Source organism: Phyllobates terribilis, unplaced genomic scaffold (genome assembly GCF_046119375.1).
Source record: "Phyllobates terribilis strain yellow unplaced genomic scaffold, ASM4611937v1 Scaffold_7__3_contigs__length_470593459, whole genome shotgun sequence".
Taxonomy (NCBI): domain Eukaryota; kingdom Metazoa; phylum Chordata; class Amphibia; order Anura; family Dendrobatidae; genus Phyllobates; species Phyllobates terribilis.
Genome location: NW_027362767.1, coordinates 138,049,014 through 138,057,571, shown reverse-complemented (window position 1 = coordinate 138,057,571; position 8,558 = coordinate 138,049,014).

Genomic DNA, 8,558 nt, shown 5'->3' with positions numbered 1-8,558 from the left:
ACATAAAGAACAGACATCAGACACAGAAATTCATTATTATACAGACGTATAGAGGCGGCATTACAATCACTATCCTGATCCATGACTTGTCTTATTTCGGACTTACATGAATTGCTCTCGCATTTCTTCTTGCATTTTTGCTTGATGCAAATAAACGTAAATCCTGAATTGGAGAAATAGAGAAGTTTCCTTATAAATCGCCTGATATTAAATACCAATATTATCAATAGTAAATATTACCATAACGAGCTCATTAACCAATATAAGGTTTTCTCATTAATAATGTACGGGGTATGAGAATTGGGAAGTAGAGGAAGCTTGTCATAAGAAATCAGACACTTCTATAGGTAGGAAATGGGGAATAATAAGGAGGGACAGGAGTGTAAGACACGTATACTTACTGTAAATCGCCTACTATATCCCTCAGAGGAGGTCCGGGCGCGCGGCTGCTTATATATTCCTCATGATGTCATAATGTCCAGGCAGAGGTCGCCATGGCGCCGATCCTGTGATGTCACAACATTCTAGAATGTGCTTAGAACAAGCCCTGCAGCCAATGAGATCCAATCTAATCATGTGTAATAAAGTCTATGGGGGGTTTATAAATGTGTAAATGACCTGATACAGCAAATTATTAGAAATCATAGGACCCCCCACACATACACCCATGATCACATATATGCAGAAGCGTCTTATTATCCAATGTTTTTCTTATATTGTTATTAGACATATACATCATATGGAAATAAGTATAAGGATACAGGATTTTATAACATCCCATTCCAGGCGTTAATTTGGAGTTGGACCCTTCCTACAAGATGTTGGAGGCGTCTGTGGGAATTTGTGCCCCTCATTCAGAAGAGCTTGTGACGTCAGACGCTGATGCTGGATGGGTGGTCCTGAAGTTCACCAATAACAGTCTAGTGTCGGTGTATCAGAAGTGTTTAACATAAGTTCCCCTAAAATAACATTTTATTAAATCATTTTTAAAATCACCTCATGGGTGAAAACATAAAAATAGACACGAAAATCAAGAAAATATAGAAAAACAGAGCAGGAACATCTCTCAGATATGAAGATGTCCCCAAAACTAGGTGATCCAGGAAAATCAGTTTATAAGATAGGTATATCAAGGAGAGGAGAGGGGCAACGACCTGCACAAATGCTGTCACCTGCCTAAGACGCGGAGTTTGGCCCCCTAGGTGTATGAGAATGGGGTTCCTGGTAGACCCTGATCATCACAAAACCGGGATTATGGAAATCCATTTAACTCCCAAGACCATAGATAACAAAATCCTAATAAAGTCGGTTGTCATCAGATCCTGTAAAAATTCTGTGTATTCACTATTATAGATATGAATAAATCAGGGGATGTCTTGAGAAAACACTATAAAGATATGAGCAGACAGGGTCAACCAACTCAAGGAAAGAACGGGAAGGCAGGAATTCCTGTATAGACAACTACAGGAAGGTAGAAATGATATGTATACAGTATGTGGTCTATAAAAGGACAGAAAAAACACAAATCACGTTTTATCCTGCATAATATCTGCAATTTTATAAGTTTGGCTATGTGCCAAAAACATATTTCATTATGCTTAGATATTCAGGACCAACAAAAGATTTTATATACATCAATCCCAAGGAAATGACATCATAATCATTAACATATGAGAAAGCCTTCAATCAAATAATTAGCAAAATAAAATGAACAATTATTTATTAAACCAAATATGTATAAAACAAATATATAATTGACATAAATCATCACCAAATCCATATATGAAATATTTACAACATATACAATATATATATATATATATATATATATATATATATATATATATATATATATATATAATCACAAAAAAATGATATGTATACGTTACTGATTATGATGTAATTTCCTTGGGATTGATGTATAGAAAATCTTTTTTTGTAATGTTGCGCCGCAGTTGACAAATGCCTGCGATGGGCTGAAACGTCTTGTGTGGATCTCCATGGTTTGGATTAAAGGAGCATTATTCAACACGTGAGTGCCGGGGTTTATTCTTTCACCATTGCTTCTCTTCACGTGCCGACCATCCACTTGTTATTCATACACTACCCAGCCAAGTCTTATCTCATCTTCTCAACATGGATGGGCTGAAGACGAGGAAGAAAGGGAGGATGAGGAGGAGGAGGGCATAGACAGTCATCCTCCTGGTGGGGACAGGGAAGTTTTGCCTGTTGGGAGTGTGGCATACATGGCTGAGTTTATGTCCCTCTGCCTTTCCTGTGACCCTTGCATTATATGCATTTTGGCCACCACTAGTTACTGGTTGGTCACCTTTCGTAACCCACGCTACAAGGAGAACTTTCCATCTCTCTTTCCTGTGACAGAGAGGGTTACTAAAATGCTGCAATACCAGAAGGCCATAGTTGAAGAACTGGTCAAAAAATTCCCATCTGACAAAGCTGGTGGCATAGGTCAGCGTTATTTGGACAACCAAGGAGTAGAGAGGAGGGAGACACAAACCAGGTCCAACAGAGGCAGGGAAACACTATCAAAGGTCTGAGACCCTCCCAGCGCCCAGGCCTTGATGCGCGAGGTACTCTGATAAGGAAGGAAAAGTTTATGAAGATGGTGAAGGAGGATCTAGCCGACCGTACCAGCGTCCTCCGTGATTCCTCAGTGAGTAACAAACTGGCATGAACTGTCTCTCTTCGCCTTGGAGGTCCGGGCCTACCTTGCGCTAGCATTTTGTCTGAGCGAATTTTAGTTCCGCCGGGGGCATTATAACTGATAGGCGCATCCGCCTGTCAACTGAACTGATAACGGCACAAGGAATATAACGAGGTGTTGACAGGTCTAGACAGTGATGTGATATAAAAAAACTGTAAATGTCACATGAGATTTTAAAACATGTGGAGTAGATACCGCAAAGCTGATCAAGACTGCACATATAGACAGACAAATATCCAAACACACGGTACGTGAATATCAGCCCACACGTTTCGTAATGATACGGGCACATACACTGTTGGACCCAGTTGGTAAAGGCCCACAATAACATTGATTTTTGGGGCCCACTTTTCAGCTAAATGCAAAAATAACCTGATCCTAGTACACAAATTTACTTTTACTTCTATGTAATATTAACTAGGCTAGCTTGTTTAAAGAATGATTAGATTAAATTTTTTTCTACAATTTGTAAATCAACGGTAATAGCACTACTCATTAGCACGCCTTCACAGGGGCGGCCTACCGGAGGATTCTCCTGCTCTCCTGTGGGCCAGTCCGAGGCTGGGCATAAAGCTTAGCAACATACAGCGAGAATGCACCTACACAAGAGGAAAGACCCAAACAAAAACATAGGATGGTGGTTAGGGCACATGTCCCTGCACAGAAAGAAAGCTCCAACAATAAGGATTATAAAGTGATAATGCATGTCAGCAAAGGATGATAATAATGTGCTGACAACAAGTAGCACATATACAAATATGTATAGTGAGAGTATAAAAAAGAGAGAGCACAAAGCCTATAAGGAGCGACAGCAGCAAGGCCTGGGCTAACTACCGTATAACCTCACTGGGCATATAAAAGTCACTCTATGTATGTGTGAGGGGGAAAACATACTATGTAATGAATTACGATCAGCCATGTGACTATAGAATGAACAAAAAATAAAATGAAAAAGGTACAAATGAAAATATATTTAAAAGTGACAATAAAGAAAGTTGCTGGTGAAATAGACAATGCAAATAAATATAACAACATACAGAACAGACCAAAAGTTTGGACACACCTTCTCATTTATAGATTTTTCTGTATTTTCATGACTTTGAAAATTGTACATTCACACTGAAGGCATCAAAACTATGAATTAACACATGTGGAATTATATACTTAACAAAAAAGTGTGAAACAACTGAAAATATGTCTTATATTCTAGGTTCTTCATAGTAGCCACCTTTTGCTTTGCTTTGCACACTCTCGGCATTCTCTTGATGAGCTTCAAGAGGTAGTCACCGGAAATGGTCTTCCAACAATCTTGAAGGAGTTCCCAGAGATGCTTAGCATTTGTTGGCCCTTTTGCCTTCACTCTGCGGTCCAGCTCACCCCAAACCATCTCGATTGGGTTCAGGTCTGGTGACTGTGGAGGCCAGGTCATCTGGCGTAGCACCCCATCGCTCTCCTTCTTGGTCAAGTAGCCCTTACACAGCCTGGAGGTGTGTTTGGGGTCATTGTCCTGTTGAAAAATAAATAATGGTCCAACTAAATGCAAACCGGATGGAATAGCATGCCGCTGCAAGATGCTGTGGTAGCCATGCTGGTTCAGTATGCCTTCAATTTTGAATAAATCCCAAACAGTGTCACCAGCAAAGCACCCCCACACCATCACACCTCCTCCTCCATGCTTCACGGTGGGAACCAGGCATGTAGAGTCCATCCATTCACCTTTTCTGCGTCGCATAAAGACACGGTGGTTGGAACTAAAGATCTCAAATTTGGACTCATCAGACCAAAGCACAGATTTCCACTGGTCTAATGTCCATTTCTTGTGTTCTTTAGCCCAAACAAGTCTCTTCTGCTTGTTGCCTGTCCTTAGCAGTGGTTTCCTAGCAGCTATTTTACCATGAAGGCCTGCTGCACAAAGTCTCCTCTTAACAGTTGTTGTAGAGATGTGTCTTCTGCTAGAACTCTGTGTGGCATTGACCTGGTCTCTAATCTGAGCTGCTGTTAACCTGCGATTTCTGAGGCAGGTGACTCGGATAAACTTATCCTCAGAAGCAGAGGTGACTCTTGGGCTTCTGACGCGCCCCCTGGGCCGTGGGGTATCGAATCTGAGCCTGTAGACGCTGGGGGTTGTAGTCACCGTGGCGGCGACCCAGCCCGTGACCCAGGGCGGTCAAACCAAGGGTAGTCTATGTGTAAAAGTGTTTAATGTCCTACTATGCCACCTGTGGAATGCGGTCAATGGGAACCGCTGCTGCGGAACAGTCCTCTGAAGCTGGTGGTATAGCAGCTAAGGTAGTGTAACTCCCCACAGGAAGAGTGTAGCTCCAGGGCAGCGTGTATAGATGATGGTGGTTATGGTGCAGGTAGTCAGTAATGACACGGAGTCAGATAGTGCAGTCCCAGGGTCTTTACTCGTGGCAATAATACAGGCCCCAACGGGAGTACTGGCTAGTAATAAGGGTCTGGTCGGTCTGGGAGCAAGCATAGAGTCCCCCTGGCCAGGTGGAGTTGTAGGCCTGCCGTTCTTACTATGCTCTTTGGCTATCCTGTTTATAGCTGTGTTGTAGCCCACGTCCCTGAGTGTAACGTGCTGTGCTCACCCGTATGGCTGGCAACTCGGGCCTTGTGGATTCCTCGCTCCTCTGTGGCGGTACTCGTCCCTTTGTGCTGCTGAGCCTCCGGGCTTCTGATGGGGCCAGGAGACCTGCAATCTCCTGCCCTGCGGTATCTGCTGCTGGGTTTGCAATCCCCACAGCCTCGGACTCCGGTGTCCAGTACTCTGTGTATACTGGCCAGGACGAGCTATCTCCAGCTCCAGTCCCTGGCTCCTTCGTGTCCACAACTCGACTCCTCACACTGAACTCTTCTAACCCCGCCTCCAGATCCAGTTATATAGGGCAGGATCCTCCCCTTTCTGGTCTGGAGACAGGATGTGTTGCATGTATTAGGTTCCTGACCAGGAAACCCCCCACTTGCCTCCAGACATGGTATTACCTCTTTTAAGGGAAGCAACACCACTGTGGAAAACAGACCCTCTGGGGTGCCACACTTCCTTTCCTGGGGCGGTCCTCATGTGAGCCAGTTTCTTTGTAGCGCTTGATGGTTTTTGCAACTGCACTTGGGGACACTTTCAAAATTTGCCCAATTTTTCGGACTGACTGACCTTCATTTATTAAAGTAATGATGGCCACTCGTTTTTCTTTACTTAGCTGCTTTTTTCTTGTCATAATAAGTGTTGAGCGAACATGCTCGACACTGCTCGGTACTCGCCCGAGCATCACGCTACTCGGGATGTTCGGCGAGCACCGAACATTTCCGGGTTACTCGGGCGGGAGCTCGGGTCTCTGCCCTGCATGTTTGGCGCTCTTTACAGAGCCAATGAACATGCAGGGATTGCCAGCCAGTCACTGTAATGCCGCAGCCATGTTGGTTGTGGGCATTACAGTGATTGGCTGGCCGCACAGCGTCACCTCGAGTATTTAAAACCAGGCGCCGCCATCTTGGACACAGTCGCTCCGGATCAGACAGTGTAGGGACAGCGCTGCTGATTTAGGGAGAGATATAAACTGCAAAATAGTTAGTGTAGGGTCTGTAAAGGCTGCCAGATCAAACAAACAGTCCTTCTCAGGACTAATATCCATCCCAGATATCAGGCAGGCAGGCGGTATAGGAGACGCAGTGGTTATACCAGCAAACGCAGCATTACAGTCCTGTGTGCTCCTGTTGCTGAAATTGCTGGACTTAGCTCCAGGTCTCAGGGGACAGGAAAAATCCTTTTTTTTTTCATCTAAATCCTCTTTTTTTTTCCTCTTTCACACTGTACAAATACCCGTCTTATTAACCTTTTGGTTTTTATTTTTCAGACACAAATATATCTGTTGAAAATAGTCAGGTGTAGGCTAGAGAAACAAAAGTGTTGTTTTGCACTTCCACAGTTCAAACCTCTGTATTATCCACTTTTGGGCCATTTGGTATCTAAAAAAACACAGTTTGAGTGCGTCGCTCACTGTTCAGCCGCAATTATATCTACTTAAAAAAGTCTGGTATACCCCAGTAAACAATAACTGTGGTTTTGCCTTCCCACGGTAAAAAATCTCTATTATTCAGGTTTTGGTATATTTTCCGTAAAGAAAAACGGTAGTGTCTCCTGACTGTTGTGACACAAAAATATATCTGTTGAAAATAGTCTTGTGTAGGCCCGACAAATCCCAGTGTGGTTTTGCAGTTCCATGGGTCAAATCTCTGTACTATCCAGTTTTGGGCCTTTGGTATCTAAAAAAAACACAGTTTGAGTGTGTCGCTCACTGTTCAGCCGCAAATCTATATATTTAAAAAAGTCTGGTATACCCCAGTAAACAATAACTGTGGTTTTACTATCCCACGGTAAAAAATCTCTATTATTCAGGTTTGGTATTTTTTACGTAAAGAAAAACAGTAATAGTTTCTCCCTGATTGTTCAGATTGTTTAAAAGAGTCGGGTGTAGGCCAGTTAAATAGAACTCTGGTTATCCTCTTCCACGGTTCTAATCTACTTTTTATTACCCTTTTTCCATTGATAGTGCAAGTGTAAGCTATTTTACTTCATTTACAATGGGCAAGGCGCGTGTCAAGGGACGTGGAAGTGGACATTCTGGTGATGGTTCGTGCAGAGGACGGGGCCGTGGCCAAGGTGAAAATGTGCCACAACCAACAGCCACATCTTCTCGCTCCCACTTCTTGACCGAATTACTAGGGAAGCACAGAACAACACCAGTATTGAGAACTGATCAGTGTGAACAGGTTATTAATTGGATAGCAGATAATACTTCCAGTTACCTGGGCACCACCACCTCCGGTCTGTCTTCCACACGGTCAACTCTTAGTAGCCGTGAGTCTCGACCGCATACTCCTCCTCACCCTGATGCTCCTTTCTCCCACCATGCCGAGTGTCGTCAGACAGCAATTGATCCCACACTTGGACACTCTGAAGAGCTGTTCACTGGTCCATTTCCAGATTTGTGCCCCTCGCCTGATACGCTTGAAGTGGTGGAAGAGGAGATCCCATGTAGCGATGCCCAAATATTTGAACAGCCACGGCCACAGGAAGTCGACGCTGGCAATTTGTCACAAGAGGTGGACGATGACGAGACATAATTGCCAGCAAGTGAGGAGGAGCATCGTGGTGCGCAAGTGGAAGAGGAGGAGGTGGTGGATGATCTAGTAACTGACCCAACATGGCAGGAGGACATGCAGAGTGAGGCCAGCAGCACACAGGGGGAGGGAGGCAGAGTACCCCAACAGGCAGGAAGAAGCAGTGTGGTGGCCGCAGACAGAAGGCGGGCAACCGTTCCCCGTAACACCAACACGAGGGACGTTGCCAGTACAAGCGCTAGATCTTCCAGAGTCTGGAATTTTTTTAAAGACTCTGCTGATAACCCCATGCCAGCATCAGCAGGGGTGACAAAACTACCAGCCTGACCACCACCAGCATCATCAGGCACATGACAGCAAAGCACCCGACTTTGTGGGGCGAAACCCAGGGTCCACGACCAGTGTCAGCGGGTGTCACCAGTGCTTCTTCCACTGTTGTGCGTGCAATAGAACCCCCTGTTGTGTGTGCAAGGCAATCCCCTGTCCATACTGCATGTAAAGATGCCCTCTCCTCTCAGTCTTCACTTGTTATGGCAGTTTCTCAAGAAACAGCATCAACGTCCACGTCCACGTCCCACCGCAGCGTTCAATTGTCCATATCCCAGACCTTTGAACGAAAGCGGAAATTCGCAGCTAACGCCCCACAGGCCACAGTCCTAAATTCGCACATTTCACGACTGCTTGCATTGGAAATGCTGCCTTTTAG